Source organism: Bubalus kerabau, chromosome 1, assembly GCF_029407905.1.
Source record: "Bubalus kerabau isolate K-KA32 ecotype Philippines breed swamp buffalo chromosome 1, PCC_UOA_SB_1v2, whole genome shotgun sequence".
In the NCBI taxonomy this organism is placed as follows: domain Eukaryota; kingdom Metazoa; phylum Chordata; class Mammalia; order Artiodactyla; family Bovidae; genus Bubalus; species Bubalus kerabau.
In genome coordinates, this window is record NC_073624.1 from 14,067,429 (window position 1) to 14,077,190 (window position 9,762).

Consider the following 9,762-nt stretch of genomic DNA (forward strand, 5'->3'; position numbering starts at 1 on the left):
TTCTATATATACGTGTCAGTATACAATATTTATATTTCTCTTTCAGCTAGAACATGGAAGCAACCTACATGTCCGTTGACAGATGAATGGATAAACAAGCTGTGGTACATATACACAGTGGAATATTCAGTTCAGTTTAGTTCAGTCGCTCAGTCGTGTCCAACTCTTTGCAACCCCATGGACTGCAGCATGCCAGGCCTCCTGGTCCATCACCAACTCCCAGAGTTTACCCAAACTCATGTCCATTGAGTTGGTGATGCCATCCAACCATCTCATCCTCTGTCGTCCCCTTCTCCTCCAGCCTTCAATCTTTCCCAGCATCAGGGTCTTTGCTAATGAATCAGTTCTTCACATCAGGTGGCCAAAGTATTGGAGTTTCCGCTTCAACATCAGTCCTTCCAATGAGTATTCAGGACTGATTTCTTTTAGGATGGACTCGTTGGATCTCCTTGCAGTCCAAGAGACTCTTGAGAGAGTATTGAGAGAGACTCTTCTCCAACATCACAGTTCAAAAGCATCAATTCTTCAGTGCTCAGCTTTCTTTATAGTCCAACTCTCACATCCATACATGACTATAGGAAAAACCATAGCTTTGACTAGTCGGACCTTTGTTGGCAAAGTAATATCTCTGCTTTTTAATATGCTGTCTAGGTTGGTCATAACTTTCCTTCCAAGGAGTAAGTGTCTTTTAATTTCATGGCTGCAATCACCATCTGCAGTGATTTTGGAGCCCAAAAATATAAAGTCAGCCACTGCTTCCACTGTTTCCCTATCTATTTCCCATGAAGTGATGGGACCAGATGCCATGATCTTAGTTTTCTGAATGTTGAGCATTAAGCCAACATTTTCACCCTCCTTTTTCACTTTTATCAAGAGGCTCTTTAGTTCTTCACTTTCATCTGCATATCTGAGGTTATTGATATTTCTCCCAGCAATCTTGATTCCAGCTTGTGCTTCATCCAGCCCAGCATTTCTCATGATGTACTCTGCATATAAGTTCAATAAGCAGTGTGACAATATCCAGCCTTGACGTACCCCTTCCCTGATTTGGAACCAGTCTGTTGTTCCATGTCCAGAAATGCGTTTGAGTCAGTTTTAATGAGGAGGACGAACCTAGAGCCTATTATACAGAGTGAAGTATGTCCATGATTTTAATGCTAGCCATTCTTGAGGGTCCAAAATGATACCTTCCTGAAATTTTAATTTGTACTTCTTGATGACAAATAAAATTTTGAGTATCCTTTCATGGATTTATTGACCTTTCATACATCTTCTTTTGTGAAGTGTCTGTTTAAATCTTTTGATCCTTTTTTATTGGCTACTTGTCATTTTATTATATGGTCATATATGCTAGATATCAATCCTTTGATATATTGATTGCAAATATGTTCCCTGAATTTGATAGATTTTTATATACTTGCTGTATTTCAGTCCACTGTAGTCATTATTCTTTTCAATGTTCAAATGGTTCGATTCTTGACAAAGTTTTTTTTTAAAAAAAGAACACGTATTTAAACCATTTTGTATGGGAATTCGTGAAATGCATCCCTGTGGTTTTAAGCAGAATCTACCGAGCCCACAGATTTTGATTAATCATGAGTGTCATAAATACTCATGATTTCCTTTAGGTCTGATGAGGGAGAAGATACTGAGCGTCTCTTTGATAAATGATGCCACATCACCATGGAATATGATTCTAAGGAAATAAAGTTGGGTTTATAACAAACATGCCAGAACTTCCCAAACAAAACATGACTTGTTCTGCATACGACCGGAGAGACGACCAACCTATTCCAAAGACAGTGATTGACGCAACTCAGCACATTTTTGAACCCTTCTTTGGATGACCTTCAGATTCCATTTGAGTGTCTCACAAGAAAATCCTCTCGTGCCCTTCAACTATAACTAAAAGATCCTTAAATATGAGACTTGACTCTGGGCCAGGCACAGAACTAGAGGCTTCTCATCTATTGTCATACTTAATCTTACACAAATCCTGGGAGATGGGTATAATTAGCTCTGTTCTACAGATTATGAAACCGACATGGATGGAGATGAAGTTACACGCCTGAGGCCACACCGTCACTGGGTGGCAGAGAGCGATGCATTCAAACCTGGTTCTTGGCACACCCAAGGCTCTGCCTATCACGGCATAGGATGCATCCCAGCGTTTTGTTTTGTTTTTTTTAAACTGGTTTCAGAAAAATAAAATTCACCTTAGATGGCAGAAGGTTGGTGAAGAATAGCTTGTTACACACTGTGGACTCCAAGGTGTGTTTGGACCAGATCTCAAATCTCTTCTTAGCAGTGGCGGCTCCCAGAGGAAGTGAACAGTCTCCCAAAGCGACCACTTGAGAAGGACCAAGAGCAAGTGGTTCCCAGGATCACTGCCTTATTATTTTCACACCAGCTCTTCCACTTCCTTCCTGTTCTATTACCTGTCGATTTTGACTCCTGCCAATGTTTCCTGGTATTTCTAATCTCGTGTTTTAGTTTTTCTTATTGCAGGGAGAAGGTTTGAGCAGTTACAGATGCTAGGGTCTCTGTGATCCCTGTTGACACTGAGAGAGTCTACGTTGTCTATTGCCTGATTTTGAAAGTGCCTCAGGTTGCGACGTTCGCGTTTTATTTTGTGGTTTTTATTTTGAGATAACTGCAGATTCACCTAATCCAGGGAAATCCGGTGTGCTTTTTACCCAACTTCCCCTAGTGGTGACATCGTTCAGCGTCATAGTACAATATCCCAACCAAGGTTGGACAGTGAGGCTGTCATGACATTTCCACTCCCACGAGGATTCTTCCTGTTGCCCTTTCTGAGCCATACCCACTTCCTTCCCTACCCCTCCCATCCCCAGTCCCTGACAACTTCTCATCTGTTCTCCATTTCTATGATTTTGTCACTTAAAGAATACATAGACCATGTAACGCTTTGGGATTGGATGTTTCCACTCCAATTCACTCCAATGAATTCTAGTATTCATTCACATGTTCTGTGCATCACTCGTTTGTTTTCTTTTTGTTGCTGAGTTACAGTTGATGCAAGCTTCCCAGGTGGCTGAGTGGTAAAGTATCTTCCTGCCAATGCAGGAGACGCAGGTTCCATCCTCTGGTCAGAAAGTTCCCCTGGAGGAGGGAATACCTACCCACTCCAGTATTCCTTTTGTGGGAAATCCCATGGACAGAGAAGTCTGGCGGGCTACAGTCCATGGAGTCACATACCGTCGGACAGGACTGAGTGACTGAGCACGCACACACACACATATTCCATGAATGGACCACGGTTTTAAACAAGCTTAGTTAAACACCATCCGCACAATGGAACACACCTAGCTTATTTCCAGCTGGGAGCTATTACAAAGAATGCCTTGATAAATATTCACACACAAGTTTCTGTGTGAATGTAAGCTTTGGTTTCTTTGGTGTAAATGCCCAGCAGTGCAACTTCTGGGTCACGTAGTGGCTGCATGTTTAATGTTTCAAGAAACTGTCAAACTGCCTTTCACAGTGGCGTGTCATTTTACATGTGCTGTATGCTGTGCTGAGTTGTGTCCGACTCTTTGTGACCCCATGGACTGGATATCACCAGGCTCCTCTGTCCACGGGATTTCCCAGGCATGAATACTGGATTGGGTTACCATTTCCTTTTCTGGGAGCAGTCGGGGAAGAAGGGATCTTCCCAACCCAGGAATTGAACCTGGGTCTCCTGCATTGAGGGCAGATTCTTTACCAACTGAGCTACAAGGAATCTAGTTTCTCTGCACTTTTTCACACGTTATTTTTAAAAATACACTTTTAATGTTAGAATTGAGTCAGATAGACAGAAAAGTTGCAAGGAAAGCACAGAGAGGTCCAGGTACCCTCACCCCGTTCCCTCGTGGTTAACATCTCAAGTTTGTGGGGTACCCTTTTCACAGCTGAGAAAACCACGTTGATACATGGCTTTAAACTCCACAGTTCATTCGTATTTTGCTCGTCTCTGCCCTACTATCCTCTTTCTGTTGGAGGATTCCATCCAGGGAACCACATCACCTTTCTCTGTCACGTCTCCTTAGCCTTTCCTGATCTCTGACAGTTTCTCAGACTTTCCTTGTTTTTGATGACCTGAACAGTTTTGAGGCATGTTGGCCAAGTATTTTATAGCATATCCGTCAGTTGAGGTTTGTTTTGTTTTTCTCCTGGTTAGACCAGCTTAATGGATTTTGGGGGAGGACAGTCACGAAGGTGAAGTGCCATTCTCATGGCTTCACATGGAAGATGCATGCAATCACTGTGATGGATGAGGTTAACCTTAACCATCCGGCTGAGGAAGGGTTTGCCTGGGGTCGCCACTGTCAGGCTACCTCCTCTGTACTTTACCCTTTGAAAGCAAATCTTCAGCACAGCTCACACGTATAAGGCTGGGAGTCAAGTTCCACCACTATGAGAAGGAAGTATCTATGTAAATTATTGGTGATTCTTCTGCATTATTTTTTATTTTTGCCATTCTGAAAAGGATTCTATGATACCTCATTTTTAAATAATAAATACAAGAGTCTTTAATAAATGATACCAAGGCAACTATATGGAAAAAACTATACAAAATTAGTGAATACAAACTATAGGCTTTTGGGAGATAAGATAGAAGAAGATCTTTATTAATTTGCAGATGCAGAAAGATATCTTAGACAAGACAAAAATGTCTACATGTTAAAGAAAATGATAAATCCAAAGACAGTAAAATTCAGTGTTTCTGAATGTCTCGTGATTTCAATTTGCATTACCCTAATGGCTAATGCTATTGAACATCTTTTCATATATTTAGTTACCATCCATAATCCTCCTTGATAAAATGTCTCTTGCCCATTTTTCTAATTGGTTGTTTTCGTTTTGGCTTTTTTTGTTTTGTTTTGTTTTGTTTTACTGTTGAGTCCAGGGAGGTTGTTTTTATACATTCTAGATACGAGACTATTTTCAGATATGAAGTTTGCAAGTATGTTTGCCCAGTCTGCAGCTTGTCTTTTCATTCTCTGAACAGGATTTTTCACAGAGCAAAAAAAAATTTTGTTTTAATTTTGATTCAGTCTAATTTATCAGTTTTTTCTTTGGTGCATCGTACTTTTTCAATGCCAAGTCTAAGAACTCTCAGCCTAGCCCTGGGTTGTAAAGATTTTCTCCTATTTTTTCCTACAAGTTTTGTAAAAGACTTACATTTAAGTCTGTGATCCATTTTGAGTTAATTTTTTGTAGAGCATGTAAGACTTACTTTGAGGTTCATTTTTATGTCTGTGGATAACCAATAGTTTCAGTACCTTTTCTTGAGAAGACTATCTTTCCACCAATTGAATTTCTTCTTCATCTTAATTAAAGAAGTTGGACCAACTTTTGTGGGTTTACTTCTTGATTTTCCATTCTGTTTCATTTATCTCTGTGTCTATCTTTCTGCCAGTAACACGTAGTTTTGATTACTCTAGCTGTATAATGTCTTAAAATTGAAAAGATTGATCCTCCCACTTATTCTTCTTTTTCAGAATGATTTCAGCTTTTCTAGCTTCTTTGCTTTTCTGTAAGTTTTAGCATAATACTGTGAATATACAACAAACGCCTTGCTGGGGATTTTATATATCTGTATACTGATCTGGGAAGAACTGACATCTTTACTGTGTACAATCTTCTAACCCATAAATATAGTGCATTTCTCCATTGATTTAGATCTTCTTTGATTTCTTCCATCAGCGTTTTGTAGTTTTCAGCATAGAACCCTATATATGTCTTGCTAGACTTACACCTAAGTATTTAATTTTTTTAGTAATTGTGAATAGCATTGTGTTTTTAATTTGGTGTCTACATCTTCATTGCTATTACATAGAAATGCAATTGATTTTCATGTGCTTCTCTTATGTCCTGTACTTTGGTTAAACTCATTTGTTAGCGTAGAATTTTTTTGTAGATTGCTTTGGATTTTCTTTATAAGCAGAATTATGTCATCTGCAAATGTGGGCAGTTTTCCTTCTTTCTTTGTAATCACGTCCCCTTTACTTCCTTTTCCCGTCTCATTGCACTAGTTGCAACATCAGGACCACGTCGTGTGAACATCTTTGTCTTGTTCCTGCTCTCAGGGAAAAGGCATTCCCATCTCTCATTATTAATAATAACATTAGCTGTCAGTTTTTCATAGATGTTTTTTATGAAGATGAGAAGTTTCATTCTCTTTTACCGCCCCCATGGGAATTTTTTTTTAAAACATGAATGGGTATTCAATTTTGTATTATACTTTTCTACATTGTTTGATAGGGTCGTGTCATTTTTTTTCTTTTGCATGTTAATATGGTGAGTTGACTAGTTTTCAAATATTAAATTAGCTTTGCATCCCTAGAATAAACCCCATTTGGCTATGGAGCATATTTCCTTTTATGTATTGTTGAACCTTTTTGGCTAATATTTTTTAAGGATTATATGTTGGAATATTGGTCTGTAGTTCTTTTTTATTTTGTAATGTTTTGCCTGGTTTTCTGATCAGTAATACCAGGTTCATAACATGGATTGGGAAGTTTCTTCCTCTTTTATTTTCTGGAAAAGATTGTGTAGAATGCATGTCAATTTTTCTGTAAATGTTTGGTAGAATGCTCCAGTGAAACCATCTGGCTCGGGAGATTTTTTTGGGGGGAGTTAAAAAATAATTATGAATCAATTATCTTAATAGTCGCAAGCCAGTTCAGAATTTGAATTTCATATTGGGTGAGTTGTGGTTTGTATTTTTTTTTCTGTTTTTTGGCCGCATACCATGGCATGTGAGATCTTACTTCCCCAGCCAGTGATGGAGCCCAAGCCCCATCCTCTGGAAGCACAGAGTCTTAACCACTGGACCTTCAGGGAAGTCCTGTATTATCCTCTTGAAGTGTGTTGCTGCTGCTGCTAAGTCGCTTCAGTCGTGTCTGACTCTGCATTGGGCCTGTTTCATTCCTGGTGCCCTGTTACAGCTCTGAGAGAATAGGAGCCTCTCCAAGGCTCCCCACTAGGTTCTCTACTCAGCCTTTGCTAGCCTGGGTGGAGATGGGGCCAGTGTCTTTCTGTGGCTTTCGCTAGAATAGAGCAGTTATTGTCTGAAACTTTTCTGTCCTGTTACATGGCCCCTTTCCTGGTCCCTTGGGTAGAGAGAAGAAGTTTTATAGGGGCTCTGCCTGTGTCCATTGATGTTTCCAGGTTGCCAGCTTCTTCAGTTCCAGGTCTATGATATTGAAGCAAATAATAATAATAACACCACCAATAAGAGCCAGCACCCAGGAAGCTCACCACCGAGCCATTCCTTGGGTCCAAGGTCCCTAACAGACCTGCCTCCTCTGCACTTTTCAGAATCTTCTCACGCTTGTTTTACACGTGATGTCCAGGGGTTTCCATTGTACTTAGTGAGAGAAATAGAGAATACTATGTCTCTTCCATTTTTGTGAACACAGAAGTCAAGACTTTTCACTGTTAAGTAACCAGACTGGTGTCTCCTAGAATCTCTTACATTAAAAAAGTTTATAGTTAAGTCAAGGAAATGCGATTAACACCTAGGAACAAGGGATCCATATAAGACCAAGTTTAATTTAGGACTAACTTGGGCTTCCCGGGTGGCACTAGTGGTAAAGAACCTGTCTGCCAATGTAGGAGATGTAAGAGACACGAGTTTGATCCCTGAGTTGGGAAGATCCCCTGGAGGAGGAAATGGCAACCCACGCCAGTATTCTTGCCTGGGAAATCACACGGACAGAGGAGCTTGGTGGGCTAGAGTCCAAGGGGTTGCAAAGAGTTGGATACGGCTGAGCAACTGAGCACAAAGCATGCATGATAAATCATATTTTAAGGAGGAAAGTGGGAGGGAGGCTCAAGAAGGAGGGGACATATGTGTGTGTGTGTGTGTGTGTGTGTGTATATATATAGCTGGTTCATGTCGTTGTACAGCAGAAACTAACACAACATTGTAAAGTGATTATACTCCAATAAAACGATTTTTAATAAAAATAAAAAAGAATGTTTATATACGTATAACTGATTCACTTCACTGTACAGAAGAAATTAACAGAACACTGTAAATCAATTATACTTCAATTTTTAAAAAATGAATTCACTCCAAGCAAAAATATTCTCAAGCGGCCAGGCTACGGGGAAAGTCCAGGGATCCAAGTGGCTGAAATCAAGGGCAGAAAATATTGGCTGTTATTTCTCTTGTTGCTTCTCTACAAGCTCCCATTGGTCATCTGAGCTGGTTCAGCCCTAGATATGTTCTCTAACACTGTGAAGCCAGGACCCTAGCGCAGTTCAATTCACAAAGCTGTTTCCTAGTCGTGACCCCACTGTGGGCCCCAGAGAGGTCGGGGTAAAAGGCTTTCCCACCACTTTTCAGGTGAAGTGGAGCAGACACGGCTGGAACACGCCTGCCTGTGGCCACACCGTTGGGGGGCCAGGACCCCCGACCTTCTGACCCCAACCTCATACTCCTTCCCCAACACCAGCTACCTAGACAAGTGACGTCCTTGTAAGTTTCGTAATGTAACGCGCACGCGTCTGCCTCTGTTGTCTCGTGTGGTCCTGTCACAGACACTATTAGCTGTGAACTCTGCGATGGGATGCCGCGCAGAGCTGGAGGCCAGCGGGCAGACCATGATGAGACCTTTATATTGGGCTGTATTGAGGCCCTTCACACATTCACACCGCGATCCAGCTGCAGGGTGCTCTGTGGAGATGAAACCCAGGCCGCCTCGGGCTGCTGGGCTGGGAGAACCAGTGGGTATTCCCTGTTGCTCTACTTCCCTCCACCCGCCCACAGGGCCTGGAGGCCCCTCCTGCCCACCGTGGGACCACAGGCACCCCCAGCAGCCCCGACGTAAATCACAAGGAGGAACAGAAAGTTTCCCGTGGGATTGCCCCAAGAAGTGTTGTCTTTTCCCAGGAAATATATTTGACAGCAGATAAAGGGCTGTACTGAAAACAAACTTCCCGATGCCGCGTTTGCTGTCACTGCTTGCACGGTCCCTCTCTGCTCCCCCGACTCCCTCCCCACCCCCCACACTCGTGCATCTGAAGACACCACACTGGAAAACTCCCTTTGGGGGAGACTGGCTTTCTGGAAAGCCTCCCTCTCTGGAACTACCTTCCCCCCTCTGATTACCTTCTGGGCTCAGCATCCCCAGACCCCACTACCCCTCCCAATGGACCAAAGCCCTAGCCTTGCTCACAAGTGTCCCAGGGAGGGACATCTCTTGAGACAAGCCGCCTTTGGAGACTTCCTGCGAATAGTGACCCGATGCCTAAGAATGTGGGGCCAATCCTTAACTCCTGGCCCAGATGCAGCCAGTGTCAAGGGCAACAGAAGTAGCAGCCAGCCTCCTCCTGGCCCTCGTGGAAGGAGCTCGCCAAGCAGGCCGCCCAGGCCCCCAGCATCCCAGCAGGGTTGGGGCAGAGACTCCATCTCGCCTGCCCTTTCCCATCCCAAGATGTGGACGAGTGTCAGAATATAAACACCCAGCTTCTAGAAGAGTTCCACTGGGACCTCAGAATAACCAGTTGGAGCATTCTGTGGCAAGTGGGACAAGAGAGTCCATCTCTGCTTTTTTCCAAGAAGCCCTCCTTGGTCTGCCCACTTCACAGTGAACATCTCTCTTTACGTTTGGGATGTTTGTCTCCTGCGTCACTCATACATGACGCCTGGGGACATTCGCTTGTTGATGACATACTTGCATTTGCCTGGCAATGTGCTGGGTATTTTGTACATATGCTTTTATTTTAATGTTCCCTACATCCCAT